Genomic DNA, 15,697 nt, shown 5'->3' on the forward strand with positions numbered 1-15,697 from the left:
GCTGTCTCTTGTCACGGCACGCTAATAATGCTTCCACTACTGAAAATGGGGTCGTGTGCACCCTTCTGACAATGCTGCACAGGCCCAGGGGCTTGATTGTGTGCCGTGCTCATGGTTTCATTAAGAGAGAGAAGGAAACGGAGAGTGAAGGAAATAAGGGATAAATGAAGTGGGGGACAGATGAATAGTGAAGTGTATTAATATGCGTGTGTATGTGTGTGTGTTTCATGTGTTTTTTCACTGTAGTGAACCCATGTGCGAAAGTGTCGTCATGTGAGAAGTGCTTGCGTGAATTCATGCACATGAGCAACACACCGGACGGGCCACATATTGTCCCTGCTAGCTGCGTTTCCATGGTGACAGCAGGGGTTGGTGCTAGAAGCAAGGTGTGGAGGAACCTTCGAGATAACCCAGAAGGTCAGCTCACAGAGCTTCGGCTCACGGCACTACAGTGTACTCACACACTTAACCCTCTACGTGTGTGTGTGTGTGTGCGTGCGTGTGTGTGTGCATGTGTGTGTGTGTGTGTGTGTGTGTGTGTGTGTGTGTGTGTGTGTGTGTGTCTGTGTGTGTGTGTGAAGGAGAGGGACTCAGTTAAGATGCATTTCCACTTATATATGGACATGGTTGGGCAACCTCAGAATGACAGAGGCTTGTTATCGCACACACACACACACACACACACGTATTGCACACAGTAAAACAGCAGACACACACAGAATATGAATGGACTTGAAAATATGCCCTCATACTTGTTCCTGGATATAAACACACATTGGCACAAGTGGTAGTCAATGTGAATGCAGTAGAGTGTATCTGTTAATGATAGCTGTGAGGAGTGATCTATTGATCATGGTTTGACTCTCACTTGCCACCATGGTATTGATCGTGATCTAACATTCACAGCGCCACTGACCGATCCATACAATATATGCTCTATTATAAAAATCTAGCAGAGTGAGACCAATGCAATTGATTTAAAGAAGTATTTCACTGCTGGAAAGATGACCTTTTAATAAAACTAGGCCTTCTGTGCAGAAGAAAGATGCAAACACTTTTGAAATTGGTGCTTCATGACCAGAGAAAAAGAAGGCTTTTGCCCAACAGGTAGAAAACCTACGACTACCAGGATGCATTGCACTGCTAACCAGTTAACCCACCCACTGCTACGTGTGGAAAAAATAGCAGCCAGCCGTCAAGAAACAATCTTGTATTACAGTTAAGATGTAAGTTAAAACATGTTTCTGAAAGCATTTGAGGCAAGAAATATGTAACTCATTGACAGAATCTTGATTTATATTTGATCAGCTGCTTAGTTTTACCTTTTGATCTCATTTTCGGCCTCTGTTGTCACTGTGCAGGAAACGGTATGGTGACCACTACCTGTTCAAAAACACTTTGCTGTTACAGCAAAACAGGGCATTAAAATATATTTTTGAAAACATTTTAGACAAGGAATAGGCAACACAGTAACATAAATTGGATTTATTTTAAACAGCAATGCAATTTTTTTATCGTTTGATCGGATTTTGGACTGAGTTTGTGAGAGAGAGAGAAAGAGGTGTGGGTCTGTTTCTTGATCCACTCGAGCAACAGCCCAGGAGAGCTGGCTGAACTCCGCCAGATGACGTGTTTTGCATCAATTCACGTCATTCGGTAGAGTGATATCTGGGCAGTGGTTAGATGGGGGAAAGTTTATCACAGTTCATTTACACATACTACCCACAATGTTTTGATACAAATCTGGTTGAAAATCTGCAGAAGAGTGTGTGCATGAGTGTGTCTATTAGTCTCTCAGTCCAGTTCTGTGTCTGTGAGCCAGCCTCCAACCGCAAACTCCACTTTTTCGCCAGGGATTAGGCAGCTCTAACCCAACAGACATGATGCACATATTACCTATATTAAAGCCAGCACCATATTAGAGGTTTCAGCCAGTGACTCTCATATCCCCTCCTCTCTCCCTGACATTTCTTTACAAATACCAGCCTCTATTCACTCTGTTATTGCCTTCTCCCATTCAGCAATTCTCTGATTAAACAAGCTCCTGAAAAGCCTAGGCACTGCTATCTGCCATTTGGCTTTTATTAGAAACCCACCCCCTTTAATTAAATTGGCTGAATTACAGAAGTATCAGGGATATTTCACCAATATATGGGATAAGAGAGCACAATGGGTGGGGAAAATGGAAGACTGGGCTTTATGAGATGTTTTGAATGCTGTTTGGTGGTGAAATGAGATAAACACAATCTTGATGGTTGGGTGATGTTTGGGGTTTTTTAAGGAACCCGAGGTTTGTTTGATCTGAATGAGTCTCATCACCAAATGTACGTCACAGCTGAAACTCTCAGTGCCTGCGATTTTATTTTATTTTTTTACAGATTTTCTGAAGAACTGGATTTATTTTTCACTCCCTACTTCTCCTTTGACTCTGCTTCAACCCAGCACCTTCAGTGCCATGCCTTTCTTTTCCCGCCTTATTACTGTGAAAGATTGGGGATTGAGGTTGCCGTGGTAACCGACCCAGCTTTGATTGGGGGGAGACAGCTGCATGGTGCAAGGTTAGAAGATGGCTGCTCACGCCTCACAGTGTGCCACTATTGATTTCCAGTCCTTGACAATAACTGGGCCCAGTTGACTACAAAAGGCTGCAGAAAATGTACATAAAGCAAAGGTTTTTGTGTGTGTGTGTGTGTGTGTGTGTGTGTGTGTGTGTGTGTGTGTGTGTGTGTGTGTGTGTGTGTGTGTGTGTTGACGGGGGGTGGAGTAACTGTAATGCTCACTCTGCAGCGAACATACAGTAATTTTCTTGCTTTTATCCACCCGCTTAAACGCAGGTGTTTGTCTGAAAAACTATTCTTTTGACTCATTGCCAGAGCTTTAACCTCTCAGACATCCCGTAGCTCGAGCTAGAGACAAGTTTGACAGTCAGCCACGGAGCCTAATGTATATGTTTTAGCAGCCTGTGCCGTCTCCTTTGTTCGGCTCTTGAAACGCTGTTTGTCGGCTGCTCTTTCTCATCCAGCTGAAGAGGTGTCAGCAAATGAGAGGCAGCGTCAGACTTTGACAAACTGCTGCCCTTTGTAAAGACTTAATGGGGATCAATTCAAGTAAAGTTAGACACTTGTAGAATTCACACGCCGTCAGCTAATGCTCACACACACATTCCTGCACATGTACTTAGTTCTTTTTGGAGCAAGTCTTTTGCCCTACACTTTTCTCTCTACCCCTACCGTTTCCCTCTCCTCTTTTCTTCTCTCTTCCCTCAGCCAACTTGGCATTGCATATGTGAGAAGTCGACAGTGAGCCTAATTGGAGTGTGTGGCTCCATCAATGACAGTCACCGTTCTGTTTCTGCACGCAGCACACGCTCACATGGAGCTCTATAGCTAATTGAATAGTCTTTTATTAAACTGTGTTAATGTGAACTGGAACTGGCTGCTGGTGAATTGAATTAGACCCCCCACCACAATCACCAACCGTACACATAAACACGCGCAGCTCAGTGAAGCAGTTGGATGGATGCAATCTCAGCATGGAGGGAGGAAGAGGAGGAGAAAACAGGAGGAGAGTGTGAGAGGTGAGTGTTTTGGTACTTTCATTGTAATGTTTGTGAATAAGATCTGTGTTCAATGTGTGAAAGTTTCATAGGCTGCCATATCACAACAAAATAACGGTTAAGTAAAGTCAGTTTGGATTTATACAGAAATTAAAGGGCCAGTTCATCAAAATCCAGTATTGTGCATGTTACTTGAAAATGTTAGAAATTACTATTACATATAGAAGTAGTCTGTTAAATTATTTATTACGTTATATCAACAGCTAATCGAACTACTGGTAAGACGGCAACCAACCCAACCCCTAAAGTAAAATAGACAGCATTACTGGGATTAGAAACTGTGATGTAATTATAGTGTTGTCTACACCAAGAATAATAGCTATAATAATAACAATGTGAGCATCAATGCTGATGAAAGATTACAGTCTATAAACAGTGCCATCAGGCATGCACTGCCCTCTCCAGGTTTGACAACAGCTTAGGAAAACCTCTGTCTCCGTCTTTGTTAATAACAAAACACTGATTTCAAAGGTTAGCCCAGTTACATCCCAGATGTCCATCTTGATAGCATCTTTATAAAGACTGTTCCATCAGACAGAGCTGTATGGGTTTTTCTTTTATCTTAATGTTAATGTTGTCTCTGCCATGATGAACGTGGCACCCTGTAAATATATATAGATTTTGATTGGCTGTCAGGTTTTCTATTGTTCATCACTCTGAAAGTGGTCCAAGAGATTTTGTTCCCCACTGTTGTTGTCTTTATATTTGCGGTGTGGACTGCACCATCTAGTTAAGTCAGCAATTTTACTGTCAGTATAGTTATTTTTATAGTTATAGGTCTTGGTGTGGACGACCCTTTACTCATTATAGTTATGTCCTGTCTGTCACAGTGTTGTATACCAATTGGCTGACATCTTTATCTTGAAGACTTGATCAGCATTTTTGGCCACACCTCAATCAGTGCTGTCACCATAAGCTTTGTCTCTGACATTTGAAGATATACTTTCAGAATCACATGGAATCAATCTGCTGCTTCGCTGTCCTTTGCTGTCAAAGGAACAACCTGAAGAGGTGAGTCAAAAAGTAAAAAAAATGAAAAGGTTAATGATGTTGAAAGTTATTTATATAAGTGATTGTGACTCATATTCACTGACTGTGGCCTGAGAGAACAAGATATTGCACAATGCTAAACACACCCATTTTTCATAATGCAGTGTCCTTTAACCATGTAGCATCCTGCTCTCCTCTTTCAGCCTGAGGGACAGATACTAACACCCGTGCTGCAAATATCTGGAAATGACATCATGTGATTTATATTTGGATGGTTACCTAATAGGATAAAAATCTGCTGCTAAAACACGAAATGGGCCTGAAACTGCAATGATTTTAATTTCTGAGTTTTCCTTTGATTGTAAGTAGAGAAATGACTCCCCGTCATTTTATACTTGATGTGAGCTGCACTGAGCGTCTTCCGTGTCTCCATTTGACCCCCAGGGAAACCCACTTTCTTTTTTATCCAGCATCCACAGACAAAGACAGACGGAGAGTCAGAATACAAAGGATGGTAGGACTTAAGAGAGAATGTAGAGATAACCAGAGGGGCCCTGAAGCAGCAGGGGACCTGACCCAAGTGTGTGGAGTGAAATTGGGGCTGACAAAGCACGTGACTGAGGGTGGAGCACTTCAAGAACCCTACACTGTCATGGCCGACACAGGGGAAGGAGAAGAGCCTTGAAAGAAAGAGAACAAAAAGAAAAGCAGCAGGCTGAACAAACCAGATACACCAGTGAAGATGGAGAAAGGGGAACAAGGGAAAGAGGTCAAGGTTATGAAGGACAAATATTTCATCTGGGTGCAGGGGGCAGAGAGAGAGAGAGAGAGAGACATGGTTGGTAAAGTTAGTGAGGTAGCGAAAAGAGAAGAAGCCAGAAAGACAGTCTACGGAGGCCTGGAAAGGCAGCTCGAAGAAGATAGCTCCCTCCTTTCTGCGTTATTATATTACACTGGTGGATAAAAAGAATCCGACATCCTCTAAAGTCATTACAGCCCAGTAAGACTGGCTCAGAGGGCAACGCAGCTCCTTAACCCCGCTCAGCACATGCCTGGGTGTGTGTGCGTCTCTCAGAGGGTGATTGAATGAGAGAAAGGGTGTGCACACGTCTGAAAGACTGAGCAGGCCTGTTTGTGTGTGTGTGTGTATGCATGCACACAAATTCACCAAACCAAAGTGGCACATCACTTAATCCTTCCCCAGTAACTAGGATAAGCCACCAGTCTTATCTTTCCTTCTCCCCCCCACACCCCACCCTCGTTCTTTCCCTCACTCTTTCTTTCCTCAGGAAACTATTGTCCCTTCTCCCGTCATACCCTCCACACCCCACACCCCCCTCTTTCATTCTTCTTATTACCCTCCTCAGCCCCAGACTTTAATGCCTCATTATTCTGTATTTAGGGCCTGGAATCTTCTCTTGCGCCAGCAGTAGGGGCTAACATGGATTCTACATTTCTTTATTGCCAGGCTGTGCACAGGATTTGAGAGCAGCTTTCCGGGAGAAGAAGGATTTTGCTGCCATCGACAATCATGCTTTCGGCTCCTAGCAAGGTGTGATATTTTGATATTATGCCAGAGAGCGTTGCTACAACTACCCTTGGGAATGGAGCAACAGGTCTAGGAGTATCTGAGGTTATGCTGAGTTGCAGTTACAGAAAATGTGCAGTTTGCTTTTAAAGCAAACGAGAGTTTCTTTCAAAAACAAAGGAGAAAGACAGAAATTAATGACCAAAACAAAATCTGCCTAAAACTCTGTTTTAAACAAAGAAAGCTTAAAAAAACAGACAAGAAAATGACCTAGAAAAGTGCTTTATTTATTATTATAATTATAATAATTGTAATTATGTAATAATGATGATTATAGATCACTCCATCATTTTAGAAATAATTTTATAAATCTACTCTTCTTACGATTAGCGGAACATTTCTCAGCAAGTTGCCTATTGCCTCTTCCCCCATGTTGTTTTTTAGAAATTACACTGATTTTTTCAGGGTTCTAATTCTTTAATACTTGTGAAAGGTGTCTGAATGCAGCACAAGCAAAGTGACGTCGATCCAGGTTTCAGAGTAAAGCATTGGCCAAGTGTAATATATCGGCGAGTATCCTAGCCTTCTCAGTTCATATACACTTAAAAAGTGGTTTAATTTGCATTCAAAAAAGTAGGGACGTACGTTACAGCGTTGGAAGTCATTGGTCCACCTGCTGACTTGATTGTTACGTTTTTTTGTCATTTTGTGACTGTCAGAATTGAACAGAAACAAACAATGTAACTCGTATATGTAGCGTTACATTGTGCAAAAACCAACATCAGGTCACCTGAGAAATTTCTTATAGAAGTACTTGAGAAAATTGCATTTTGAGTCCAAAGCATACAACATACAAACTTTGAATTGGAATACATCTGGAACGCTAAAGACAAGGCTACAGAATGATACAAAATCTGAAAACAAAAACAAAATATAATGAAGCCGTCCTGCGAATGTTAGATGCCTTTGTGTCTGGTGCTGATCTTACTAATAATAAGGAAACGATTCATGATCAAAACAACTTTGCTCACAACAGGAAAGTGTCACATTAGAGAGAAGCAAATCATTCTAGTGACTCACTTTAATTTTTTTTAGGTCAAATGACAAACTTGCTAGTTGTTCAAAGTTTAATTGCAAAAATAGTTTTTCATCAGTACAAACTCAAACACTGGCCAACTATACCCAACTGATGGATTCAATTTCAGGAAATTACCTTGAGAACAACAAGTATTGCACTTTAGTCTAAATAACAAATAAGATGAAATTGGCACCAGCATTATTTTATCAATTTTTTCACGTCACATTCTTCCGTTCCTCTTCACTCTTTTTGCTCAGCGCTCAATGTTTTTCATTTTACCCAGATTTGTCAGTTAACACTCATGCATCATCACCTTAAGTAGTACCAGAATGAGTGAGGACAACAGACTAAGTGAAATGATTAGGGCACTTAGAGGACTCAAATATTGGTGCACCAGTGCGCCTTTTTGTTATAAATATCTAATTGTAGTCTGTTCTATTCCATGCATGACACCCTTGACAATCTTTCTTCAATTTTCTACCAATTTGTGCTGAGCTCAGATTGGGATTGTAAGGTGTGGTGGGGGATTTTGTGTTCATTGGTAACATTAAAATACAGTCAGTGTGATGCCCTTTAGACTGTATCTGCAATTATGGGCTGTACAAATTAATGTGATTTAGTAAAGTGCAAGGATATAAAAGAAGTAGGGACAAGGCATTTGCTAAGTGAACAATAACACTTAGAGGGCAAATTGTTCAGAGGGTGATGAAAAACACTTCTCAAAAGGATAACTGACAAAAACATGACTGCTTGATGACCTTTACAGTAATTTTTTTAGGATGGACTTGGGGAGTTATTTTCCTTTCTTAAACTGAACTCATAGCAGCTGTAAAAGCCACACTTTGCTGCCAGGGTTCACTTAAAACAAACATACTTTGTACAAGGTGTCATCGAATCAAAAGGCAAATGTATTTATACCTGTTCCAAACAGCTTCATATGAACCAGGGTGAAAGGCTTGCCTTGGTAGAAAGGTCGCGGTGGGATGAAATGTGGATAACAACCCACTTTTAAACAGTCTCACCTCAGCTGCATTCATGTTGTACTCATTTCTACACCTAAAAAGTGACAAAAGCAGCTGGACAGTTCGAAAGACACTGTCACCTTTGGACTGGCCTGGTCTAACAGTTACACTGACCATTTGACAGACTTATAACACACACTCATTTTTCCTTCTCTGTGCTCACTCTGTCACTCATGGCCTTGCACACAAATGTAGTGTCAATAATGGCAGGGTGCTGGTTGTATAATGATCCTATCTTTCCAGATTGACGGCGTGCTATCGGCTTTGTCTGTCACACAAAGAGAAGAGAGGCAGTGTGAGTACAAGTAGATCACCCTTACACTCACACTCACACACACACACACATACACACACACACACCAAACCCCTCTATCGTGACGTCCTCCCATAGACGTCCTGTGTCAACAGAGGCTTTGATTAACTGGGGACAGGCACTAGCCTTTGTATCACTTGGACAAAAGCGGAGTTACATGCTGAATTTCCATTGAAGACGGCATACTGCAAGTTGTAGCAGTGAAATTATGTGGTACAGACTGGCACAGCATGAAAGCTGTAAAAGGAATATTTGGTTTTAATACATCAAATCATTTTTCCTTTCAACCCTGCTGCTTTGTTTTTCCGCTCCTTGTTTATGATTAATACTTTAAAAAAAAAAAAAAAACCTCCATATGTGCTGTCTCTCATCTTGTAACTTCAGCCAGGAATCATCTAGAGAACATAAATTAAACACAGCCAATTTCCCTCCCCACTGACAGTGTGATTTTACCTTAAACTTCCAATTAGCTGCCTTCACTTTAGCTATCCATCACTCTCCAGAAAGCCTTTCCCTCCCCACCACACGATGTGCATCAGCCACACTGTGATCAATTTAACTCTGATGATAGGCATGTGGGCTGTATCCATCAAGCGCGGCTATTTATGACAGCAAAAGGAAATTAATATTTAGCCGCTTTCGTGAACGGAGCTGGATGTGGCACCATGTCTGAGTGAGTTTGTTGATGCAGTGTGTGCACTCATCCCCTGAAGGTAGGAAGTGTGTGTGTTTGTGTGTGTAGTAGTAGCAGATAAGTGACAGGGTTAAGGACCTCTGAATGATGCCCTCTGCCTCTTTACCTGCTGGCAGGGTGTCTGCCAGGTGAGAAGCTGGCCAGTGCCAACAGGGCAACTGAATGCCAATCAGCAGTGGCCTGCAGGTCATGCGTCGTCAACTTCTGTTAGAGGAGCGGGTTGAGAAGCTTAGATGTGGACTTTGTAATGTTTTAATGAGCTTTGTGTGGGTATAACGGCATATTAGACAGAGTTGACGGGGTTGTGGTGGAGGCAGGGGACTGATTTGGATGCATCCTCTGGAATGAGAGCAGATGGAGTTTGTGTTGTCTGCTGAGACATCAATGGAAGCTTGTTTCTACCCATAGATGGCAGCATTACACTCAGAGTCCTCCATTCCTGTGTCACACCCCTCTTACAAACCTTTCATTGCAGCACTGCAAAGACTTTCTCTGTGACACTGTTGATCCCTAAAGGGAAATTCGCTTTTCACCTCACAAGGAGATCAACACAGGTTGTAGTCTCCTGGAACTACTCGAGTTTCCTGCTTCAGGACACAAAGGCAGGCCAGGTTCCCTGCTGTCATTGCGCTGCTTAGTAAAACAGGTCAGATTTAGATAGATTTCAACTTTGTTTCTTCAAAAAAGGTTGGAAAATGTAATTAATTAGATCCCAGAGGTATACTTGTGTCATATCTCACATTTGCTTTATTTTATCATTCCAATTTTTCATGACTTTGTCAATCAGTGTTTGCCTAATGACTTCATATCATTGTTTTCTGTTTTAATTAGTGATTTTTAGGAGTACTAATGTATTGGGGTCCTGGGAGACCCCAGTCAAAAGCACCCAATTCCTCCTATGCAGTTTCAATAGATAGATCTATTTTGATCATGTTTGCCTTGGGTCCTAATTTAAAGTATTACGCGCTATTAGGGGAGGTAGGGGTACTCATCAGTCAGTTCAGGTCAATCATTTTGAAGGAGAGAGACATAGATGCAGCAGACAGATTTCTTCATGTGCTCTGTTGATGACTCTAAACACTGATCTACCTAAGATATGTTGTTCAAAGTTAGAATTACATTCCATAATTTGATAATGATATATTTTCTGACCATGTAATTTAATTGGTAACTTCAAGGAAAATGCAACCTGCTGCTAGAAAATCTATTTGTCCTCAAAACACAGACAGGAAGGTAGCAAATGTTTGCTCCCCCTGTCACATGCCTGTATACCCTGAGCAGAGCATGAGTCATATAGTGTGCTATAACTGCCTGAACTATAACTGAACTATATGAAGTGCCTGAGGGGTGACGTTTTTCTGTAGGCCAACCCGGAAGCTAACGTCGCCCTGGTTCCCTTGTCAAAAAGCCTCAGGGATTTTTCCATTGGATTTTGGATCATTGCAGAAAAAATAAGCTCTGTGGTAAACAAATGTTTATAATACTTACACATTTTGTTTAGCGAGATAATCTCCACCGATGAACACCACTTTCAGGATTTATCTGTTAAACCTTCTGGTACCGCTAAAATCCAACTGTTGATGCTTCAGGATGCTTCAGGTCCACAGCAAAACAACAACACTTCTGGCCTGAGACGAGCCAGGTCCTTTAAAATAAAAGCACCATGAGTCCCACTTTGATTAATTTAATCATAACAATACATTTTAAAATGTAGTTATAATAGTACTTTACTTCACTTTTTTACAACCGTGTTTTATAGATTGTTATTACAACAGTAGTGTATTAAACTTTTACTATATGACAGTAGCTACTTCTTCTAACTTTACTATAACTGCAGTTCATTCAGTTATTTTGTATTTTAGTAGTTAACATTAGTTTAGAGGACATTTAAAAATATTGATATATATATTGAGTATCACGATATAGCCTTAAAATATTGTGATATTATTTTAAAGCTATACCGCCCAGCCCTAATATAGAGATAGGTTAGGAACCATTGAAAAATGAAGCCAATGCAGAAGTGCCAAAAACTGCAGTTCATCAAAAGGCCACTTGAGGCTGGCTCCAAAAACAGAGTAAAAACCCACAGACCCCATGTTAAAATTCCCAAAATGGTTTTGGTCTTGCTAAATTCAACATCAATGACGACTGTGCGGGGGGTGATTTTTTTTTTTCTAACTTACTGACTTTATATTTGAGTGACAGGCTGGCTGTGAGGTATCTCTGCAGTATCTGAATGAGATCCACCACTCGCTCCTCCACAACTCCAACCTCTCGTCCAAATATTGTCTTTTATGGTGCCAAAAAAAACAAGATGGGAATGGCTAAAATGCAGAAATTGAGGCTTTAAAACGGCAGTCCACAAACCAGTGGGTGAAGTCACAATAGCTGCGCCTGTTATTGCTCTGTCAAGACCTTTTCAACAGGTATATAACCTTATGTACCGGACTATTCCTTGGCCGACTGCACTCGGCCAAGAAATAGTTCATTAATAATTCCTCCTAAAACCATAATGTGCTGTTTTTACACTTTGTTTTTTGTTTGGATTAATCCATATATATATATAAGATATAACATCTTAATTAGTGAGCTTCAGAGGCGATGATTTTGTTAAATATGGACAGGGCCGTGCTAGCTGCTAAGCTAAGCTAACAGGCTGCTGGCTTCAATAACATATTTACCATATGGACATGCAGGTGGTATTGATCTTTTCATTTTCAGTGTATTTCCCAAAATGTCAAACTACTCCTTTACACCAGACAGGACTCTCTGATGGGCACACAGACACACACATCGATACACAGCCTTTATAAACTGGGTCACACAATCTGTTGTACAGATGCCTCTACATTCTGTTTACTATCACGACCCATGAAATTGATTCTTTTATCTGTATGTTTGTGAGCGTTTTCACGGCATGACACAGGTTGCTCTCCCTCTTTCCCTCCATGGCCTCGCCATACAGTACCTGGTATGTCTGTGTTGTGTGCGAGATACTCATTTCATGCTTCATTTGTTGCCCGACGAGCTCCGTTAATAAACAAGACCCTTTGTTGCCGCTGACTCTTTGACACCTTTCTGCAAGCGCACGTGTGTGTCGGCTGTCAGACGACTTGTCTTCAGCACCCGCATGGGATTAGGGGAGGCGTCACGCTCATCAGCGTCATGCCGTTGTGTCGATAGTGAAGGAAAATACTGTCAAACTCATTACCAACTTCACCATCACCCACTTAGGGATTATAACTCCTTTTACCAGCAAATCAGTGAATCTTATTGTTCTCGGATTGTGTGACAATGGATTTCTGAATTGAAAAATGGAGCATTTATATGAACGTAATCATGGGAAACAGTTGATATTTTTGCTCCCTGTTATCTGTCTGTCCATGTGTCTGTCTATCTGTCTTTGTATCTGTGAAAAAAAAATAGATTGCATAAAAACTGCTCAAGGCAGGGTTCATCTCCCATCTGCCCAGAATGCACCTGTGATTTGAGAGAGCAGCGGTAACACCTGAAGCGCGCACAAAGGAAGGTACATTTTTCCATTCAACTTCTCCTCTCTTAGCATTTTATGTCTGTCAAGGACCTCAGCCAGGCTGCCGCAGTCTATTTTCTTTGCATTTTATCTAGAAACACTTTATATAAAATCCTTCTTTTTCATAGCTCACTAGTGAGGCTCTTTGAGGAAGATCCACAAAAGAACAGTTGCCATAAATGTGACTATAATAATCGCCTTGATGATTTTCATAGTGTTGTCGTTTTTATAACATGTTTTTCAAATTTGTGTAATACACTAAAGCACATGCATTCATGATGACAAAGAGGATATCACAGTAATTCACATTATTTTCTCTTTATGCCACACTCTCTATTAAAAAGCAGTTTCCTTGGAGCCTAACATTGAATATTGAGTTTACTTTTTCCACCCAGACAGCATAAAGGAGTGTTTATATGTTGTGTTATTAAAAGGCAGAGAGCTGAGACAGTGACTAATCTATTTCCTTTCACACACAGCAGCCAGTAATCACTGTTCTATGGAGCTGCTCACTCATCCATCCATAACGTTATCAAGACACATTATCTGTGTGTATGTGTGTTGGGGGGGTTTGAAAGCCCTTATGTGTGTCCGTGCGCTCGTGTGATTTTTAGAGGCTTTGATGCAGGGGTTAAAAATGCTCGTGTGAGAATTTTAGGGTGAGCATATTTGTGTTTCTTAGGATTTGAGAGCCGCGTGTGTGTACCTTTGTGTCAGAGCTCCGTCCACGCTGCAGATCCAAATGCAACACGTTCTCCCTCACAGCCTGTGGCTTGATCTCACGTTGTCAGCTAGCGGAGGTCACACTCTAATGTGCGAACATCGGCCCCTCTGTCTGGCCTTGAAAGGCAGATAAAGCTTTCTGCTTGGACAAGGCCACAAAGACATGTCTCCCAGCTGTTTTTTACAGGGATCTGGCTTTCTGTGCAGCCACCAAAGGTCTCTATATTATGTCACAGTATGTGACAGTTTGCAGTGCCATGGAGATGGTAAATATGTAAAAGCTCATATTAGTGCACATGCAGGTTAACCACTGGTTTGGTTTAAAATTTACAAGCCAGGATGATGGATGTAGTGATGGATGAAATTGAACAAACAAATGTTTTGGAACGAGTCTTTTCGTGTCCAACTTGTAATGGGTCTTTCAGTCACTCGTCCAAGTGCTTATGAATCCCTGACTTTTCCCACTCGCCCACTCACTGTTATTGTAGGGTACTGCTCATGTTGCCGGCTATGATAAGTGAATGGGAAGCAATTAAATTGGACTTGAGTCCAGGCAGCTTGGCATTTACACCCACTGAATCAGACCGAATGAACCGTTCTCTCGATATGGAATGCCTGCTGCTTGCACAGGGAGAACAGCAAATCGATGCAGTTGTGTCACATTTTTGTTACATCTGCTGGGTTAGCATAAGCTAACTTTATGCAGTTGTGATCACGAATCATGCATAGATGGGTATTTTATCTTCAATGATGTAAACGTATACATGATGACTGATATTGCATTGAAGAGAGGTTTGTGGGGCGAATGTGCAAGTACTATAATGAAGTGTCACGGAGAAACCAACAGCATATTTGGCAGAAAAGTATAGAAACTCCAAAGGTTTGAGAGATTTACTTGAATCAACTCAAAGGAACACATAATGTGAAAAGAATTAGTATGTCCCTCTCTAGATGGATGCGTTTGGAGAGGGATGACATTCACAGACAGTAGGATGGTCTTCAAAAAGTGATGTAATGTCAGGTGCATCACAGTGTTGTGTTCAGTGTCATATCTTTTGATGAGATTTGCGTGGTTGAGAAAAGGAGACTTATGGAGAACTGAAGGGCAATGCAGACTTTTCTTTTGAATTCTTGTGAACTGTAGATGACAACTAGAATGTTCAGATGTGCTCGGTTTGCTAGCAATAGATGCGAGCTTCCTTCTGTGCGGGGATATGGTTAGAGGGTGTAGATCGGTAGAAAGAAAATAGTGCTTACATAAAACTGTTCACAACAAGATCTGTGGATTATCTTCAGTAACTGAGTCATGCTTTATAGAAAGAGATAGGCACTTTTTAAATTTTTGGCACTTTGAGCACCACAAGCAGAGTGCCATCTACTTCTATTATATTCAAGAGAAGGCAGACATTCTTGATAAATAGCGCTATAGGTAAGAGGAAACATATGTATTTTTTGACTTGGGGATGAACTGCCTCTTTAATCAGCTTGAAAGGCTATGCTCCCCAAATATTCAGATTGAGTGAAAGTCTTCATACCACCCTGCGAATGACAATGTTAAAGTAAAAGTAGGTAAGTAAAGTCAGGAAAATGTACTTAAGGTATAAAAAGAAAAAGTACCCATACTCAGACAAATCTTTGAAAACACACCCCCACACCAAAAACTCAAAATTATTATAAAAAGATAAAAGGAAAAAAACCACCCAAAACTTTAAAGTTATTGAAAAAAATAATTAGGAAAAAAACACTCCAAAACTCAAAATTATAAAAAGAAATAGGAACAAAATCCCTTTAAAATTATTAAAAAAAAGAAAAGAAAAAGACTTGAATGTTTATCAAAATAGTTAAAATAGGCAGTTAATTCTTTGTGAATTGACTGACTGATTAATTAACCTATTGTTGCAGCTTGTATGCTGGTACTGGTAATTTCATTTATAACTAAACATCATATTTTAACTTAACTTAACTTAACTTAAGAAGAGTGAAAATAAAATAGTCGAGTAAAGTACACTTTGAATTTATACTGAACTACAGTACTGGGTAAATGTACTAAGTTACATTCCACCACTGCCTTTGTGAAATCAAAGAAAATCATGTTCCCTCGTTTTCTATTTTTCTTTCGATTTATTAGATGTTCTCAGTAATCTAGTCTCATCTGCTGTGTGTGTTTGTGTGAAAAGATGATGTGTAGTGGTCAGGCAGTG

The 15,697-nt window shown here is 40.7% G+C and overlaps 1 protein-coding gene across 19 annotated transcripts in view; it reads left to right on the forward strand.

Moving 5' to 3' along the window:
- Positions 1-85: 85 nt before the first annotated feature.
- The window catches only part of plxna1b (plexin A1b), a 284,396-nt gene continuing 268,784 nt past the window's right edge, over positions 86-15,697 (forward strand). For 8 of the 19 annotated variants that reach the window (XM_088085701.1, XM_088085692.1, XM_088085756.1 and 5 more), the window contains exons 1-5: positions 86-417; positions 2,379-3,577; positions 4,566-4,627; positions 6,075-6,158; positions 8,478-8,529. The gene's annotated coding sequence lies outside the window, so the exon portion shown is untranslated. Of the gene's footprint in view, positions 418-2,378; positions 4,628-6,074; positions 6,159-8,477; positions 8,530-15,697 lie in introns of all 19 variants that reach the window. The other 11 variants (XM_088085715.1, XM_088085712.1, XM_088085728.1 and 8 more) reach the window with 4 other exon arrangements.

The sequence above is a fragment of the Plectropomus leopardus genome, chromosome 2 (genome assembly GCF_026936395.1).
Source record: "Plectropomus leopardus strain MGB_pleo_1.0 chromosome 2, ASM2693639v1, whole genome shotgun sequence".
Lineage (NCBI taxonomy): Eukaryota > Metazoa > Chordata > Actinopteri > Perciformes > Serranidae > Plectropomus > Plectropomus leopardus.